The sequence below is a fragment of the Miscanthus floridulus genome, chromosome 1 (genome assembly GCF_019320115.1).
Source record: "Miscanthus floridulus cultivar M001 chromosome 1, ASM1932011v1, whole genome shotgun sequence".
Taxonomy (NCBI): domain Eukaryota; kingdom Viridiplantae; phylum Streptophyta; class Magnoliopsida; order Poales; family Poaceae; genus Miscanthus; species Miscanthus floridulus.
Genome location: NC_089580.1, coordinates 51,905,694 through 51,924,923, shown reverse-complemented (window position 1 = coordinate 51,924,923; position 19,230 = coordinate 51,905,694). Strand labels below are relative to the sequence as shown.

General features: G+C 44.5%; 3 pseudogenes; 1 reads left to right on the top strand and 2 right to left on the bottom strand.

Moving 5' to 3' along the window:
* Positions 1-2,921: 2,921 nt before the first annotated feature.
* Positions 2,922-5,928, bottom strand: LOC136456659 (uncharacterized; annotated as a pseudogene).
* An 844-nt stretch (positions 5,929-6,772) lies between these two features.
* Positions 6,773-13,119, top strand: LOC136483730 (RNA-binding protein L-like; annotated as a pseudogene).
* A 3,012-nt stretch (positions 13,120-16,131) lies between these two features.
* LOC136483726 (pentatricopeptide repeat-containing protein At1g09900-like) lies at positions 16,132-18,945 on the bottom strand (annotated as a pseudogene).
* Between the last annotated feature and the right edge of the window lie 285 nt (positions 18,946-19,230).

The window sequence follows — 19,230 nt, the reverse complement described above, 5'->3', positions numbered from 1 at the left end:
AATGTTTTTCATAAACAAAAAGAAAACAACAAACCCATATTGCCTATCATACCACTTGGAGTCGGGAAACTATTCTCACTAGTCGGGTAAGTCTTGCGAGTACATTGTGTACTCAGGGTTTATTTTACCCTGTTGCAGGTGTAGCTTGAGGAGTAGCTCTTGTGTAAAGAATTCTTCTAGTGGGCATAGACGGATCCTTGTATCGTTTCCGCTAGATGTTTATTTTCATTCCGCTATTTAATTATCGTACTCTGAACCCTAGTATTGTAATAAATAATTTCCAAGAACTCTTGTTATATGAAATGGACTAAGTATTGTAAGCTCATACTCATTATTGGATTCTGGAGGTAAAACATGGATTGATTTGAGTTCTCCTGTGCGGTGTGCTCGATGGAACTGTCCGATGTAGCTAACTTTCGGGAGACTTAGTGTCTAGTGGAAGATGAGCATCTCCAAAAGAGTGCTATTTCGAGCGGTTCTGTCACGTGAAGGAGAGGCATCGTTGATGCCGATAGATGCACCAATGCTGATGCCCATCGCTGGCTCACCCCTATGTCGCCGACGTCGTCTCCGGCATCGACGGTTGTCGTTGGCACCCTCCATGCCTCCTTGTGTGGTCCTGTCCAAGGTCGGTGGGCTGTGGAGGGGTGCGTGCTAGGAGGCTGATGGGTTGTCAGCATGAGTTGAGTGGTGAGGTAGGCCACCACCCTTCAACGCCGACTTGGACCGCTTGCAGTCCCTCGCGAGGTGGCGGAATTCGTGGCAACGCAGGCAATAGCGTGGCAACCGGCAAGTCGCTACTCGGTGCGAGTAGGAGAGGCAGTTGAGACATCTGTCATGGAGCTATGCGGGGATCTTCGGAGCCTATGCGCGTGGACCTAGGCCGCTGCGGGGTTCAACTGAGGCAGCCATAGATGCCACCTCCTGTCAGGGTAGGATCTCCCGCCACCCATTGGCGTTTGGGGTAGAGACCCATTTACGGGTGTCGAGGCGTTGGCGGGCAAGGACCCGACCATCCACTGAACGAGCAGGCAAGCCATGCACCAGCTGAGGCCATGGTCGGCTGTGCTTCCTCCGCCTTCGCATGGGTCGCTGTCCAGCGTCCACTCCACTGCACCTTAGAACCACGACTGAATGGGTCTGGGCACGCAAGGGGACGCAGTGGGCGACTTTGCTAGGCGACGAGCAGCCTCCAGGTAGGTCGCGGGGTGGTCATCGTCGATCTCCTCACCATCATCGTCCGCCCACCGTCGGGTCTTGGAGCACCCCACTGTGTTGCCAACTGGATCAAAATAGGGTGGTGAAGGGGGAGAGGGAGGATGATGACGCTACAACGGAGCCGTGCTCGGTGGCCGCCTCGAGGCCGAGCGCCGTTGCCCCAGCCCTCGTGGCATGAGGCCCTGCGCCCACCGACTGGGCGAGCACAATAGTAGGCTCGGTCGGCGCCTGGCCGTACGGGGCTACCTCTACTGCAACTTGGGCGTGCGTTGGTGACCCGCTGGCGGCTAGATCCGGTGCTAGCGGTGATGGGGAGGTCGATGGTGGCGGAGGGGGCGTTTGCGCTGGTGTGGTTGGTGTGGGCCCTACGGGCAGGGGCGGGGGCCGCGCGTCTTCCCCACGAGAAGCCAAGGCGATGGCGTCTGCACCTATCCTCAGCTGGGGGTCACGTCCGGATCCATCAGAAGGGGAGAAGGGGGCTACTTGCGCTGGGGCGCCACCGACGGCGCCGTCATCGTGGAGGTGGAGCTACATCCTCGCTCGGATCTAATGGCAGAGGGAGCGGTGGAGTCTGAGGAGGAAGCCCAGAGGTGGAGAGAGTGGGAGGGGGCGGGGGAGGGGGCTGTTAGTGCCAGGGAGGCGGCCAGCAGCAGCGGCGTGCGGTGGGGGTAGCCACTAGGGAGCCGCCTAACCCTGGGCCGCGGTTCGTTGGGTGTTCAGGTCCTCCTGAGACAATAAGATTTGTCTGTGTGGTTCATTGACTTGTCGGTTACCTACGTCCACATTGAAGCAAGCACTTGGATCACCGCCTCTCTATCATGTCTAAACCCCGAAAGGTTGCCTCTTCCACTTAAGGGTTTGATCTTTAGCCTAGCTAGATCACACGATACTCTTCGAGCCCCAATTTCACTAGAGTTACTCTTCACCAATCTTTGATGAGGATGAGCACAAAAGCCTTTTACAAAAAATCGATCTCCAGAGGACCTTGCGGTCTTCAAATTGAGAGCATCAATGGAGTCCACTAGCTTCGAGCCATCTAGGTGTAGATTTGGGCGCTTTTATTTTATATCTTTGTTTAATTTGGTTTGGATTTCTAGGTTGATCTTGTGATTTTTTTTTGAAATTATCTTGCTATTTTTCGCTGTAGAAACATAAATGAAACTCCACTAAAACATGATTAATATTGGACAAAGTTTTTCTAGGCGCTAGGCGAAATCTAGGCGATGACCCCTAGCCTAGGGACTAGTCCAGCCTAGGCTAGCCTAGGCGATGCTAGGCGTTTTGCTAGGCGTTTTGCCAATTTAGTATAATATATAATATATATAATATATATATATATAGCATAATATATATATTTATATAGCAGAAATCATGAATAATTTAGATAGACATACCTTAGGTCCTTAGTCCTTACTTGTAGTTGATATAGAATAACAGAAGTGATGTTCCTTACTTGTAGTTGATGCAGCAATGCTCCAAGTCTCCAACAGTCCAACTGCAATGGAGAAGAGTAGAAGACAACAACAGGCAGCAACAGAGAACATAAAATGGATAGAAGACACACATTACAACACATGATTCTCAGTTCTTAGTTCTCACAACACAAAACACAAGCACACATGACAAAAGCAAAGAGTTCTAAGATCACAAAAGCAAAGCAAACATGACATGAGGCTGTCTCACACTTCTTCAGTAGGGTTCATCTAATTATCCATCACATAGTCATCCTCATCTTCATCAAACTCTTCTTCTTCGGACTGGAACTCTTCTCCTTCATAGAGCTCTCTCACCCTTGCACTTCTATGTAGCTCTAGTTGTTCTTCTGCTCCCACTACATCTCCAAGCACAGACCAAGGTATCCCTGTACCTTCCATGAGTTCCTCATCTTCATCATCTCTAAAAACAATTACTGCCAAATCATCTCCATTCTCTTGGAGGAAACCTTGAGCTTTAGTTGTATCACCAGACAAGAGAACATCAGCAATTTTCTTTGACTTGATCTTTGCTCTCTTATTAAGCAGCCTGTTGTTGAATTGAATGTAGACCAACTTGTTGAGGCGGTCTACAGTAAGCCTGTTTCTCTTCTTAGTGTGCACCCCATCAAACCCACTCCAATTTCTTTCACAACCAGAAGAGCTTGCTATCAAAGATAGGATCCTTGTAGCCATCTTCTGTAGAGCTGGTGTTTCAGTTCCATACAGCCGCCACCATGATGCTGAAATAAAAAAACACACTATTAGTTAGTAGTTATAGCATATTTCTTGTTAGATGAACACAACAAACAGCCATGTATAATCAGGAAATAACTTTTACCTGGATTATAATCAAAGTTTTCAAAAGTCCTTGTAAGCTTCTTGCTAAATGGTCCTTCTCTACTCTGAAACTTCTGGAGTTCAACATTGGCAGCTTGTTCTTGCATTTCCTCATCATGATAATAAAAAGTCTCCACACAACTGATAAAACCTTCTATTATTTTGGGGACATCAAAGATTGATGGATTAGCATAACTGTAGTGTGGATTCAGCAAATAAGCTGTCAAATGCAATGGAGAATCAAGTCTTCCAGCCATCTTCTTCCCAACAATGTCAATAACATCCTTGAAATAGGACTCAACATTGCCAAGGGCCTCTTTGATCTGTCTCTTTGCCTTCAATAGTTCTCAATATACGAAACCCATGGATGGCTTCACATCTCCATCAACCAAATGAAGAACTTTGAACAATGGCTCAAAAACAGTCAATGTCAACTTCACATCCTTCCAAAAATTTGGATTCAATATAGTTGCTATAGCATTTTTTCCCTTCTGTGATTTCACATCCTTTAGTGAGTCCCACCTACTATGAACCACCATCTTTCTTAGCTAATCCTTCTTCTCTTGTATGCTTTCCAAAGTCAGAAAGTTTGAAGCAAACCTGGTCACCCCTGGCCTTACTATGTCTCTCCCCTCAGTGAAGTATCTCATGCACTCTAGTGTTCTTGTGTGCCCATAGACAAATATGGTGAATGCCTTTGCTTGGTCAACCACCTTCTTGAACCGAGGAATGTTGCCAATTACTTGGAGCATCAAGTTGATTGTGTGAGCTACACAAGAGGTCCAAAAGATATGTGGTCTCTTCTCATGTAGAAGCTTCTTTGCTCCCATGTTGTTAGAAGCATTGTCAGTCACAACTTGCACCACATCATCCTCACCAATGTCCTCAATTGCTTTGTCTACTAGTTCAAAGATGACTTCACTTATGTGTGACACATCTGACATCTCTTTTGAGGAAATAAAACTGGTTCCATCAGCACAATTAGTGCACAAATTCATTATGCTTCTCCTCTTCTTATTTGACCAAGCATCGGTCATAATAGAGCACCCATTCTTCATCTTCTCGGCTTCACGTTCTTGCAGCAAACTATTGGTTCTTGCATATTCTTCTTCTAGCAATCTCCCTCTTAGGTCAAACATAGTTGGCGGTTCAATTCCAGGCCCAAATTGTCCAATTGCTTCACACATTTGCTTGAACTCATCGTTGTCACAAGCATTGAATGGTATTGCTGCCAATGTTACAAAGAAAGAAAATTAGTGCATTACTACAACAATAGGTAGTAGCATAGCATCCAATGAAATCTAAAATAAAAAAAACAGCAAGGAAATTACCATGGTTATAGGCCCATCTTGCAATATATTTATGCACCTCATGTAATCTTTCTTTCCAAAGTTCCTTGTTCAGCTTTTGTTGAGTCAAAGATTCAGATTTGGTTGCTGTAGGATCAATAACTTTTGTCCATTTATCCATGGGGCCTAATTTGTGAGGCTCTGAACTTTCAACACAAGTGACTTCCTCTGAGGTTCCAACCCTAGATACATGAACTTCCTCTCTAAGTTCTATCTCACGAACAGTCTTCTCCTCCCTCTTCCTTTTTGCTTCATCTAGTGCTTTCTTGCACTTTTCTTGAGCCTCCTTTAACTTCTCTTTGGAGGTCTTCGTGCCCTAGCATTTCTTTGCATTCTTTCCTTCCTGGGCGATATGCTGCTTCAACCGATAAACCCCTCCAAACATGACCTTGTCACAGAGTATGCACTTCACCTGGTCCTTGTTGTTCGGATTAACAAGAACCCCAAACACCCATCCCACATCATCTGAGTTCCTTCTCAAGACATTTCCTCCCACTGTTGCACTTCCAGAGTCAGGTTGACCCTCTGTTTCCGTCATCTGAACAATCAACAAATTACAAACATACACATGCAATCAAAGCAATCAGCCAATCAGTATATGCAATCAGATTTCAGATTACAGAAATCAAAGCAATCAGTATGTTTGTAGGCTGTAGCAATCAACCAATCTGAGTTTCAGAACATGCAATCAGATTTCAGAACAAGCAATCAGATATAATGATATATACATGCAGTACTACAACAATTCACAGATTCATACTTCAGATTTCAGAAACAGAGGAGAGGAGAGCAGCAGGGAAACAGAGCAGAGCAGTTCAAGGGAGCAGAGCAGAGCAGGGGAGGACATACCTTCGGCTTCGGGCGTCGGCCTTGGGGGCTGGGGCTCCGCCTGAGGGAGATGACCGCCGGGGAGGGTACTGGGCGGCGGGGAGTTGGCCGGCGGGGAGGCCCTTCGAGGCTTCGATGCGGGGAGGAGGACGAGCTGGGAGGAGACCGGGGAGGAGTGGAGGAGGACGAGGTCGGAACGGACTGGCGGGCGGGGAGGAGCGTCGGCGCCGGCGGAAGCTGCTTCCCGGCAAAGAGGAGCGTCGCCTGGCAGCGGAATAGCCTCGCGCGCGGCTTCGGTACCCATATGCGGCCTTATCCGTCGCGCGCGCGCGGCAATTTCCCCCCGGCGCCAACCTTTCCCGCGCGCGCTCGCCGGCTGCCGCGTAAAATTTTGCGCGCGCTGCGGGCCGCCTCGAGTCGATTCCGCGGTGCCTAGGGCTTCTAGGCGCCGCCGAGTCGCGCGGAGGCGCCGCCTAGGCGCTCCCGTCGACTTGAGGGGCGACTACCCCCCTAGTCCAGGCGCCGGGCCGTAGCCTAGTGACTAGGCGCGACTAGGCGCGTCGTAGTCGTCGACTTTCAAAACAATGATATTGGACATGACTTACGAAACTTGAAGGGTCGCTTGTGACATTCACATGAAATTTGGAACTTGACCCTCCAAAAAATGATTTCTTCGCCAAATAAAGTTGTCTTTAGACTTGGATGAAAATCACTTGAAACTTAATAAACTCCTGTAAAGCTCTTTTTGAAAACTTGGATGAGACTCTAACGGAGCTTGTAGAAAACTCTGGTCTTATATATGAAACATCAATCAAATCAAACAAACACCAAAAAAGGAGAAAGGAGCTCATCTGAAGATTTGCCCAAACCGGTGCTAGTCCGAAGTCCGTTCAGCGTTCCAGGCTACCGTGTGCACTGGTAGCGTTCTTTGGCAAAACCGGTGGTCGCTTTCTTTCCCCAGATCCGGTAGGGACGATCTAGGCCGTCCATCCTAGATCAGACGGCTAAGGCAACCTCAGCGGCCGCAACTTTTATCCATATCCCGTTTGGCCCACGCGCTCTCCGGTCTCCTCTCTCCTCGCGTGGCTAGGGTTTTGACTCCTAAACCAGCTCCCGCCCCACGCCGCCATGATGCAGCCGCCGCCGCCACAGCAGCAGCAGCAATGGGCAATGGCGCCGCCGCCCCCGCCGCAGTACTACCAGGCGGGGCACCCCCCGCCGCCGCCCCCGCAGTTCTACCAGGCGGGCCCTCCGCCTCCCGCTATGTGGGGCCAGCCGCCGCCGCAGGCGGCGCCGGCGCCGGCGCCGGCACCGTCGGGCGGCGGGGCGGGGGACGAGGCCAGGACCCTCTGGATCGGGGACCTGCAGTACTGGATGGACGAGAACTACCTCTACAGCTGCTTCTCCCAGGCCGGCGAGGTGATGCTCCGTTGCCGCCTCACTGCTGCTTGTAAATTTATTATTTACCGTTAGTTAAGAGTTTGATGATATATACTGCTAAAGTAGGAAAGTGTGTCGACTTTATGTTACTATCTACGTGCATAGTGAAGTTACGCATTTCTTATTTTGCCTCCGCAATGGATTTGGCATCTGGATTTGCCAATTCTTAAGTGCAAAAATTACCTGCCACTCATTATTTGTTCGGCTGGTATTATTACTTTTTTTAAATTGAACCGGCACGAGACAGTTCCCGTTTCTATTGATAGAAAGAAAGGTACAACACTTAAGGGTAAAGCAAAAGCCATTTACAACAACGGCTGAGATCAGCCATACAGGTAGGCACGGTCTGAGACAGTTTCTTAGCCTTCGCTTGTGCCCAAGTTCTAGCTTCATCCTTTAATTTTTTCAAAGAGTGGAAGGGAAGACAACTCTTTGTGCTGGAACACTCTCTGTTCTTTCCATATCTCCCAAATCACTTCGATAATGAGGGTTCTCAAAGCTTTTTTCTGCACAATTTGTGTGCACACCAGATTAATCCACCAAGCATGTACCTATTCACTGGCAGTCCAGTTGGTGGCTGCAATATGGTGCAATGAGACCTAGTCCACTAACAATTCTAGATCCTCTTTATATAGCAGCACTTGACTAACGAGTGACGAGCCGTGTCATGTGTGTCGACATAGGGACAAAAGATGTTTTGTATTACTACTTTATTAGGTCTGGTTGATTTTTCTCTCTCCAAATTTTAGAGCAAAGCTGGTAAGCCATAGTAGAAGCTACCATATATAGAACTGAGGTATTATATACCGTTAATTGGTCATGCAGCTAGTATGGCACAGCAAGCAGCTACATAATAGCTTCTCATCTGCTGAGGAGGTGATTTAAATCATATGTGCTGTTTGTTTCATTGTTTGTTTTCTTCTTTTAGCCTTTTGTATTAATTGTGTGGTGCTTCGAATTTATTCTTTTTTTGTGTGTATTTTGTTCATGTGCCTGTTGTAGCCCCTAGGAAAAATTCCACCGCACTACATCAAATGATGTCAGTAGATCTTTGAGGGATGTTGTGAGGTTTCATAAAAGAATTAGTTCACATCTTCAGGAATGATAATTCCTTTCTAGCTGCATCTTAATATTACTCTTTGGACAACACCTAACAACTGGTGTTGTGGTAACCTCTTACCAACAGGGGGCTTGTGTTATGGTTTTTCTTGTCGCTCTTAACATTAGCATATGTATTTGCCATGGGGTAATGATTGTGCTGATAGATTTACTCTCTTATTCTGGGGAGCACAATAGTTTTTTTTTGTTCACTTAAGCTGTTAGTCTCTTTTACTTATTTTTAAGTGTAGTTTGACAATTTTCTTGCTATGTGTTTGTGATATATGGTTAATAAGATCAATGTAAGTTTTTGCACCTTTAGTTTTGTCGCTCTTCATATGGGATTAGTTTCTTGTAAAACGAGTTGCTGCTAACTTTCATGTATTTGCTAGATTTGAACTTAACAGTGCACTTATTAGATTTTGTAGTACATGATGCAAATTGTTCATATTGCATGTACCGCTAGCATGTTCATTTTGACTGCATTTAGGTTATTGACTCGATTGATTGGATAATTACAGATTCATACTAGATACCTACAGTTTTTTATGAGTTCTCAAAGTTTACATAGTTTTGTTTACATGATTCATATTATGTCATGCTACATTGCAAGGTTTAGATGGTTCACATGATATTTCCATTGCCAAGGTTTATAGGTTAATAATTACGTAATCTAGACAGAGATTCTAGATTCTGATGAACTGGTGATTTGTGATAGACCTCTGCTTCAATGATATATGTTGATACAACTAAAAATGTGATAAAAAAGTGTTTCCTTTTGATTACTTCACTTAATTTTCTTTTTGCGCCTATGTTGCGTTGCTTGCTTGGATGTAAGAGATTTGCATATGCGTAGTGGGATCACTAATGTGACAATTTGACTTACAATTTTTGTTAAATATACCTTTTGAAATAGTCAAAATTATGAATTGTAAAAGTATTTTCCATGATGAAGGTAGTAACAGCAACCATGAATCTGTTTAACTTTTGGGATCAGAGTGAATAATTCAAGGTTTACAATTGTTTTACTTGGGAGTCTGCTACTCTGTCATATTCTCTTATGAATTTTGTTCTAATGGTTATTCTCAAAGAACTATATCCATGTGTATGAAATGGAAGGGTTAGTTTATACCCACTTGTCAGTTGCTCCAGTGTAATGATAAAGTTGTTACATTTACTGAACTGCAGTAACTAGGAGTAGCACATATCAATAGATGGTAGTATGACCCAGCATGGGTTCACAGTGTCATTGACTATTCATGACAAGGTAATTACAGTACCAAAGATGGTAGTATGATCCAGCTTGAAGGGAGACGCTGAAATATTGAAAAAAAGGACTGATGGGACAAGTTTATTGCGCCTTCTTGGCCTCATAAGTTTCAAGGCTTGACGTTTTGTATGGTTGACTCTAAACTTGTCCCAATTCAATATAATGCACTTTCATAGATGGTAAAGAATCTGGGTCTTTATGTGTAGGTTTTTACCCTCAAACTGTTTGAAAAATGTCATGGTGGCCTAGATCCTTTTGTACTATGAATTGAAATTGTTAGTACAGATGAATCTAAAATCCTTATAGATGACTTTCTTGTCAAAATAACATTTCATAAACTAGTACCTAAGAGGAAATACGCCAGTTTTGCTTTGTGATCCGAAGTAGTAATTGCAGTTTGCCTTCTATCTATTAGTTTGTTTCAGGGTTTTTTTTTCAATATGTTTTGGGTGACTTTAAGGATCATATTTCGAGTGGTTATTTTGCTTACATTGGATCATTAAGAGTTTGAGTCAGCCTTATAAAAGGCATATTATTATAAGTTATGAGATCAGGACAAGAAGAACGAACTTATCTGTCTTGTATAAAGTTACCCCTTTCATCTACTGTCTATTTCACCCTATTCATGTGTGTCCGCTTCAAGCTGAGTTGTCCATCTATTGACATTAAGTAAGGTCCATGAAAGATACACATGTTGACATGTTGCCTCTTGCTGCAGAATTTTCTACTGAGTATAAGCAAAGACTCTTACACCAGGATATAGTATTTTATATTAGATCAGATATCTTATTCGTTGCCTTGTCATACTTACTGCATGAGGAACTCCATTGTGATATATTGGCCTAATGTTTTGTTTGCTTGTATAATGTTCAGGTTATTTCTGTGAAGATAATTCGGAACAAGCAGACTGGGCAACCTGAGGGTTATGGTTTTATTGAATTCGGCAACCATGCTTTAGCCTGAACAAGTTCTGCAGAATTATAATGGTCAAATGATGCCTAATGTAAATCAACCTTTCAAATTGAATTGGGCTACCAGTGGGGCTGGTGAGAAACGTGTAGACGATGGTTCAGATTATACTATATTTGTTGGGGACTTGGCCTTGGATGTTACAGATTTCATTCTACAAGATACGTTCAAGAGTCGTTATCCATCAGTTAAGGGTGCAAAAGTTGTCTTTGACAGAACTACTGGCCGTTCGAAAGGCTATGGTTTTGTTAAGTTTGCAGATTTGGATGAACAGACACGAGCAATGACTGAAATGAATGGACAATACTGTTCGAGCAGGCCCATGCGCCTTGGACCAGCATCCAACAAGAAGAATACTGGTGGACAAGCAACAGCCATCGAGTGGTATGCATCCTTACTTCTTATCTAGGATTTTTTTTTCTGTCAATGGAATTATAAGTATTTCTATATAACTCTTCTGTTGTACGATTTTTGATAGATAAGGCAGGCTTCTGCTTATTTTTCTTGTATCTTCACTTCAATCCTTCATTTACTTGGCATCGATTCACCTAGCCTCTTTATGAGAAGCCTTGAATACGCTGCTATTGTGTCCTGCGTTGCTATTTTTCTATATGTCATAGCTGTTGCTTCAGTAGCTTCAGTCCTTTGATTTGGTATATCTTCATTTTCCTATGCATTTATGTCCTTTTCATTTTTGAGTAATAAGCAATTTATGGTTTCTTAAGAAATGACCTTAGTTGACATATGAGGCAGGCAGATACCTTTTTGCTCCAAAAATTCTGTCGTGACTGTCATTGGATCCTTCTTTCACTCAACAGTGCAGTCAACAAAAACTTTGCTAGGACTGTTGGTAGTATATCTTCATCGCAATATTTTATTTTGTACCTGGAATATTGTTGAATTATTCTAATTTTGAATGCAATGTTTTGCATCTTGTGACTGGACTATTTAGTTCAAGTCATTTTTGGTATCTGTTATGATCTGATCAGGTTGACACATGGCATACTTGCGTTGTTACCACCCATGATTGATTGTTGAAATTTCAAATGTTTATGGATCACCATATAACTCTCGGCATATTCATAACTTGCTTATGAATCTGTAACTACAGCCAAAATGTGAAGTGTCTTACTCTTTCCGTTCTTCTGCAGCTATTTACCAGAATACCCAAGGAACTGATTCTGATAGCGATCCAAACAATACTACTGTGGGTATCTGTAAATAGTTTTTGTCTTTTTCAAGCTGCATGATGGATGTTTATTTTCTAGACTTCATTATTTGCAGGTATTTGTTGGTGGTCTTGATCCGAGTGTGACTGATGATCTTCTGAAGCAAACCTTCAGTCCATACGGAGAGCTTCTCTATGTCAAAATACCTGTAGGAAAGCGTTGTGGATTTGTCCAATATTCTAACAGGTATGAGGAGTATACTCTTTTGTGTTGTTATTCGATAGCCTCATTATTTCGGGTTTAGTGCATTGTGCAGATCAATTTATAGTATCCAGTTACATGTTGAAATCTTTTTTGTGTCCATATTTTAGTGCTAAAATTAGCACCCAATTGGTTATAGTGATTCCACATTCCACATTAGGCCTTGTTTGGATGCATGTGTATCCACTTCGAAGTGGAATGGAATGGAATTTAGTTTAATTCCACTCCAATGCACTTCAACACATGTGGATTGAAATAAATACATGTGCATCCAAACAAGGCCTTAGGAGTGTATTGTGTAAATTTAAACCATATGAAAAAGGATTTGAAATTTATAGTGGAAAATGCTTCTAAAAATTTTCTGAACCAGATACTACTACATGGATTTTATCTTGATTAAAAAAACTATTTCTTCAGGGCATCAGCTGAGGAGGCCATAAGGGTGCTAAATGGAAGCCAGCTGGGAGGTCAGAGCATAAGGCTCTCATGGGGTCGTAGCCCTGCAAACAAGCAGGTAACTTTTTTTATCTAATTTGCGTGCCCTTTACTTAGTGCTTTAGTTCATATTCCCTTTGTTGGGTTTTTATTCCAGCCTCAGCAAGAGCAGAACCAATGGAGTGGTGGCTATTATGGGTATCCCCAAGGATACGATCCATATGGTTATGCTCGGCCCCCTCAAGATCCTGCCATGTACGCCTACACACCATATCCAGGGTATGGAAATTACCAGCAGCAGCCACCACAGCAGCCCCCACCACAACAGGTAAAGCATGTTTCTCAAGGCCCTAGCACGACATTTGTTGATTAGTCATGCAATTGTGCGCCTCTAAAATGTATTGTTTCTCCCTTTGCAGTAAGAATAATGATGGCCCGGGAGGATCATTTGCAAACTGGTCGCAAAGTAGTTGGGGCAGCAGCTCAGCCTGTTCGCTTGCTCGTATACGATCGTGGATTATAAGCTGGAACATTATTTTTCTCTCACACCAAACTAGCCAGCAGTAAATAATCCACGATCGTTTACGGCCTGCCGAACAGGCTTTGCATTGGCATGAGGAATTTTGCGATGGTTGCTTGTGTTATATTGCTCCAACGCCCTTGTACACGTAGCCTGTGTTGTAACTTAATTTTGCCAAGGCCTAGAGTGACTAGTGTCTCAGCTGTAACTGATTGGACATTTTTCCACTGTTTGAGAAGTTTTGTCGTAAGGATTTTCTTCATGCTCTTATTGCTGGAATCTTGGAGAAAGTTAAATTGTTACTGTGGTCCATCTGCTACGCTCATTGCACATTTGCACTAGTGTTGGCATCGTTAGGACCTGCAATTTAATTTTCACCTGACGTCAAACCGGGCAATTTTGCTTGACTTGATAATTTTACAATTTTCTATGAAATACACACTATTACCAATTTTGTTGTCTTGTATTGCCGCTTGACAATCGTTATTAATATTCAGACGATTGTTAATTCGCATCTTGCGCCCTTTTGAAAATATATTATCAATTAGAATTTTTTTTAGACCAAAGACCATTGGTCCAGCTTATATTGAAAGCAAAGGTTAGGTTGGGATACCAGCATCAGTGCATCATTACAATGTTTAGTGATCAAGGCCTCCAACATCAAAAGAAAGAAACCACTCTTCCCAAGAACCCCACCCCGCTCTGTAAAATCTAGAATGAGACAGGATGTTGCTAAGAGCATCTCTAGCAGTTTTCCTATACCTACTATCCCCATATAAACTATTATATTAGAGGTTACTGTGTTTCTTTCCTCCCCAGCAATTTCCCAATACTTTACATGTCTTTTGGTGGCCATCGATATTTCTATTATTCCTCCTTAAATTAAAAGGAATCATCCCAACCATCACTTTTCAGCTATCTGTTTTTCCTACACACCTAGGGGTCTATTTTTCATGGGTGTTGAGAGAGATATTGAGGTACTGTTCAATTCTTCTAAAAATGACGTACCCAGTGCAGAGAGCTCTTGCTCTATACGGGGTCTGGAGAAGAGTGTCAGTGGCAAGCCTTACCCTCGCCTGTGCAATGCGAGGAGACCGCGACTCGAACCCGGGACCTTTCGGTCAGAGGCGGTAAGACTCTACCACTTGCAACAGGACCCACCCTTCTGTTCAATTCTTCCAATATTAAAAAAAAATATTGAGCTACCTTAATGGCTATATACTGGGAGATAGATTATTAGTAGACTGGTGGAGATGTTAAAGATAGCAAAAAATGCTTCTACCTTCTTCACCATTCTTCCCTGCACTCTTTTAGGCTGTTGCGGCATTTTTTCTAGATATGCCTTGCCTCGTCCTCCATCCTCGTTAAGCTATTGCAACGCCTTTTCCAGATGCGCCCCATCCTCCATTTTCGCTAGGATTTTCCAGTGCCAAAGAAAACCAGGAATTTTATAAGCTACTACATTTGAAAAAACCCAATCATTTCTGGTTTTCCAGAGACCCCAACACACTCCACTAAATGGGACACCTATTGTGATTATGCACCACAATGCTTTATTGTTGTTCAACAAAAAAAAAAGAGCGAACTTGGAGATTTATCCTAGCCAAGATTCTCTCTGATACAAGCTCCACATCAACACTGCAATAGGGCACCGAAAGAAAATATGATCTCTGGTTTTTGTTTTTCCACAAAGTTTGCACAGGATTAAGCCATCCCAGTTTCTTTTTTTTTCAACTCTTCCACCATTTGGACCCGATCATACCACAACATCCCTAAGAAAATCTTAATTTGTAGTATTAGCAACTAGCTTATAATTATATGGAATACTCTTTGAAGATTTGGGGTGAAAACGAACATGGGTCGATTAAGATAGACCCTCTCTTTTTTCACTTTTATATTTTATTAGGGAAACTAAAATCAAAATCAGGAAGTCAAAAATAGGATTTATGGAATATAAAAAACAAACCAATTCGAACAAAAACATATCGATAACGGTAGAAATCTAAAAAAAGGCAAAACAGGAATGCTAACATAGAACCAAGAAACATGACTTCACATATATAGATTTAACCAACCTAACATAGCAACATTATCAACACATATGTAAATTTTAATTCATACCAAAAGGATATAAGTTCACGACACATCAAGCCAACTACTAGTCCACCATAGAATGGGCTACTTCGGTGTGGTTTGGGTGTCTAGCCAACTATGTTGCACTACTGGACTTCCCAAAGCGGGGTATCCGTACAAAGTAAACAGGTTAAAAAAAACTGGAAAAATGAAAATGGTCGGAAAAACAGTCACCTCCTTTTCGTCCTATGTTCAAATTTGCTAAACAGAAAAGGCGAAAACAATTAATATGACCATAAATACGAATTCAAGCAGTTTGGATATCGAAATCATGACAGCACCGAACAGGATTTATTCTTAAAATTTGACTAGTGAAATTTTGTTTGACTGTTGAGCGTGCACGTTTTTCACTACAATTGCAAACGAAGTTGCACTTTTCAAAATCCATGTGTTATTTTTTTTTCTATTCCCAAGACACATGGATATGGTAGGAGTATGATGGCTATTCCCATGTAGGCATTAAGGATGTTCTTTTTTAAAGACTGGCATTACAGATAAAATGAAATGCATCTAGAAAAATTACCCTGAAGTCCAAAGTACATTAAATTTGTGAAAACTGTATGACATTATTTCAGTACAACTGTAAAGCTTGCAGTTTGTGAGCGTCAGCCATCAGTGGAGATGCAAGTTTTGCTTTCTTTAGGTCCATGGATCAACCTAATTCTCACTTAATAACTACTACTTTGCATTTCAAAACAAAGAAAATGGAATAGAAAGGCTAACGACCAAAGCTACCCTTTTGGTGCCCACTTGTGCAAATTCTGTTTCCGAGCATGCTTCTATGCCAAACAGATCAAACCTGATTGTGCTGGGCTGGGCTGGGCTCAGCAACTGAATCACAGTAGCCGAAACCACCAGGATTGCCAAAGATATCAACATCTCCAACCTTCCTTCAAGGGCTGCTCAACTTCGAATACAAATTAGGGCCAAGAGAGAAAGTGAGATGCTAGAATCAACAATTGAAAAGCAGCAGTCAGATCAGATCACAGTGCTTTAAAGTTTTTTTTTTAATGGAAACAGGAGGGGCAAGCCCTACTGATTAATAAATTGAAGGGGGTAACAGTGCTTTAAAAGTAGGGATACTTGCAATTTGACATCCAATACATATTCCTGAGTATTGCATAAACAGTAACGTTTGACATGCTGCATGTAAGCAAAGACTACTTTTATTAGAATCCAGATATTTCTACCATGTGAGGTCCATGGTATTATTGCAGAAGGTAAAATATAGAAAGAAAACTCACAATTATATACACAAAATAAACAGTAAACTATGCGAGTATGATTTCAAACTACTCGGTTACAGGCTCACCCAGGGGCAGGGACATTCTTTCCGTTTCTGCTTTTTTTTTTTCAAGTCCATAGTATTCTCAAAAGTTGTTTTCCCATAAAGAAGGGAACTCTGTACAGAAATTCTGTGCACCTATGTTCATCAGCTACTGAAATAACTGAAAAACTACTCTCATCAATTTTGATACCTCAGACTAAATCTTCTGATGTCTTTGTATTCTAGATATCTTCAAAACCTCCCCGATAAAAGGTACTGCCACTAATTAGGAATATGAAAGTCTTCCATCCTGACTTTGTGTGTCCATCTATCAAAGCCTGTATTTAAACAGCATGATACATCATACCTAACCACCACGGGTTGGGTAGAGGAGCAAAATAATGTGGATGACACCTTCAGGCTAATTAGAAACTAATCCTGATAACACCAGCACTTGCAAACAGTAACTATCAGTTTATACTTCATACAATACCAAAATGCTTCATCAAGTGCTTTCTTAGAGCACCTTTGGAGCACAACTCAATCAACGTCTCCTGTGCCTCCTTCACAAATCCCTCACTTGCTAAGCCTCGAATAAGAATAGTGTAGGTCGATTCGTTGGGCATGCATCCACTGGACACCATATATGCCAAAAACTCAATAGCACGGCTCAGTTTCCCCTCTTTTGCAAAGCGAAGAAATAACTGCATTGTAGAGCACTGCATCGGACCTTATTGTGGTATCCTGGATGTTATCAAACATCTGAATTACCCTGTTAATTCTACCTTCTCTGGAGAGAGCAGAAGCTATTGACGAATAAATGATTGTGTTTGGGCTCATCCCTTTGTTGACCATCACATTTAACAGCTCCAGTGCTTCGTCCGTCTTGCCAGCCTTGCCAAGGCCATCAATCACTGTGCTGTAGCTAATCAGGTCGGGACTGCATCCATTCAGTAGCATCTGCTTAAGAAGTTCAATGGCCTGCTCAACCAGTCCCTTTTTACACAAGAAATTGATGACTGTGTTGAATGTGACAGGATTCGGAGAACAGCCTTGCTGAATCATTTGAGACATCAGGTCCTCAGCATCCACCCATCGTTCTGCGCATGCACAAACCCTTGAGCACAATAGTATAGCTTATGGTATTCGGCTTGCATCCACAGGCGGCCATACTTTTCAACAACATGACAGCTTCGTCGATAAGCCCTTCCTTGCAGAAGCCATTGATCACTGTAGTGTATGTGATGACATCCGGGTTGCATCCATGCTCCAGCATTTGCTCAAGTAGTTCGATCACCCGGTACACCAGCCCATTTTGGCAGAAGAAATCAACAAGTATGTTGAACGTGACATCATCAAGTGGGCAGTCCTTGTCAAACATCTCAGGCCAGCAACTCCTCGGCTTCCTCCCACCGCTCAGCACTGCACAAGCCCTTGAGCACAGTATTGTAGCAAACCACATTGGGCTTGAGCCCGTAGGAAGGCATCCTATCCAAAATCTCATGCGCAACCTCGAGATGCCCTTCCTTGCAGATACCATCGAGGATAGTGGCATACATCCTGATGTCCGGCGTGCACCCATGGTCCGCCATCTGCGCGAGGACCTCGTGCACCCGCTCGAACAAGCCGTTCCGGCACAAGTAACCGATGAGGGTGTTGAAGGTGACGATGTTGGGCGGGCAGCCCACCGTGACCATCTCCTCCATGAGGTCCTGGACACGGCCCCAGCGCTTGGCCATGCACAGGCCCTTGAGCACGGCGTTGTAGCTCACCACGTCCGGCTTCGCAGCCCAAGGACGGCAGCAGGTCCCGCAGCAGGCGGAGCGCCTCGTCCACCGACCCTTGGTCGCAGACGGCGTTGAGGACGAGGTTGCAGTTGCCGACGTCGAGCGCGCAGCCCCTGGCGTGGAGGTCCTGGAGCACCCTGACGGCGCTCCGGAAGCCGCCGGCCGCCCCTGCAGGCGGCCTCGAGGACGACGTGGTACATGGGCGGGATGGGCGCGCAGCCGCGGCGGCGCATCTCGTCGAGCACCGCGAGCGCGTCGGCGATCCGGCCCCGCGCGCAGAGCGCGCGCACGACGGGGAAGTAGGTGTAGGCGTTGGGCGGGACGGGCACCGACGCGGCGAGGCGGCGCGCGGAGGCGAGCTGCCCCGCGCGGCAGTAGCCGGACACCATGGCGTTGTAGGCGACGACGCCCGCGCTGCCGCCCGCGGCCGACAGCGCCCGCGCGGCCTCCGCGGTGCGCCCCGCGGTGCAGATGGGAGCGGATGAGCGCGGAGAGGCGGCCGCCGCCGCCGCCGCCGCCGGGAGGCGCATCGTCGGATGTCGCGGCGGGGGCGACGGCGAGGGCGGAGGCGGAGGCGGAGGCGGAGAGCGCGGCGAGCCTGGTGGGCTTGGCGGTCTTGGGCGACGCCGACGCGGAGAGTTTGGAGACGACCGGGACGGTGGGCGGCGGGAGCAACGAGGTGAGCATTGGCGATTGATTACGCTGGCTCGCCAGCGACATGCGGGGGCGAGGGCGAGGGCGAGGATGCGGGTGGAGAGTGGAGGTAGCAAGGAGCCAAGAGATAGCGGATTTCTTTGTTTTGGCTTGTCGTGGGGGGGATTGGTGCTTTGCTTGGCCTTCCATCGCCATTTCTGGTTCTGCAATGTCCCTCTCTGGTCCTGCTTTCCATTTGAACAATTATTCCTGGCAAAGGGAGAGATATTTTGGAAAACATGCAACCAAGGATTGGGCGCCTAGATATTCATGAATCAATTCTAAAACATACAAAGATTAGTGTGTCGTGATGTATGTAAATAAGTGGGCTCGGCGTCATCGACGTCTAAAGTCCACAACTTTGGCCCCTCCTGCTCAAGGCAAGTGAACAACCCCATCATTAGACACATCAGCCTCTCGGCGAACTGGGTGCGCTACTGGTCCATCGACGATCAAACTGTGCCACACAATTATTTTTATT